This window comes from Solanum tuberosum, unplaced genomic scaffold (genome assembly GCF_000226075.1).
Source record: "Solanum tuberosum cultivar DM 1-3 516 R44 unplaced genomic scaffold, SolTub_3.0 scf00207, whole genome shotgun sequence".
In the NCBI taxonomy this organism is placed as follows: Eukaryota; Viridiplantae; Streptophyta; class Magnoliopsida; order Solanales; family Solanaceae; genus Solanum; species Solanum tuberosum.
Window position 1 is genome coordinate 1128744 of NW_006239133.1, and position 1139 is coordinate 1129882.

General features: G+C 46.4%; 1 pseudogene; it reads right to left on the reverse strand.

Moving 5' to 3' along the window:
- Positions 1 to 169: 169 nt before the first annotated feature.
- On the reverse strand, positions 170 to 873 carry LOC107062203 (RNA-directed DNA polymerase homolog; annotated as a pseudogene).
- Positions 874 to 1139: the final 266 nt, after the last annotated feature.

Below are 1139 nucleotides of genomic sequence, written 5' to 3' on the forward strand. Positions count from 1 at the left end.
AACCGTGAATCCCTCGCCCTCAACTGGAAGAGTCAATATAGGAGAAAGTGGTCAATAACTCCTTGAGCCTCAAAAAGCTCGCCTCACACTCCTCTGACCAAACAAAGGGAACATCAACACGAGTCAACCTGGTCAGAGGTGCTGCCAAGGTAGAGAAACCCTCCACAAATTATCTGTAGTAGCCTGCTAGTTCGACGAAGCTCCGAATCTCAGTAACTGAGGTGGGCCTAGCCCAATCACGAATAGCCTCAATCTTCGCCGGATCTACCATAATGCCTTCCTTGGATACAACATGCCCCAAGAACGCTATAGAGTCTAACCAAAACTGGCACTTTGAGAACTTGGCATAAAGCTGTTGCTCTCTCAAAGTCTGGAGCACAACCCTCAAATGCTGCTCATGATCATCCCTACTCCGCAGTATATCAAAATGTCATCAATGAAGACTATGACGAAGGAATCAAGAAAAGGTCTGAACACACGCGTCATCAAGTCCATAAAGGCAGCAGGGGCATTAGTCAACCCAAATGACATCACTAAGAACTCATAATGGCCATAACGGGTCCTAAATGCAGTCTTAGGGATATCCGCTACCGTAATCCTCAACTGGTGGTAACCGGACCTCAAATCTATCTTAGAGAACATTGAAGTTCCTTGTAGCTGGTCAAATAGGTCATCAATCCTAGGCAGAGGATATTGATTCTTCATTGTCACCTTATTCAACTGCTTATATTCAATGCACATGCACATCGTACCGTCCTTCTTCTTAACAAAAAGAACGGGAGTGCCCCAAGGTGAAACACTAGGTCTGATAAATCCCTTACCCAAGAGATCCTGAAGCTGAACACTAAGCTCCTTGAGCTCTGCAGGAGCCATCCGATATGGCGGAATAGAAATAGGCCGAGTACCTGGCTCAAGCTCAATCGAAAAATCAATATCACGCTTTGGGGGAGGCCAGGTAGGTCAGTAGGAAACACATCTAAGAAGTCACGAACAACAAGAACTGACTAAACCGGAGGAACCTCCCTACTCACATCACGCACATAGGCCAAATATGATGAGCATCCACTAGCCACTAGCCTCCTAGCCCGAATAAAGAGATAACCTCAACTGGTGTGCTACCACGAGATCCCTACCACACC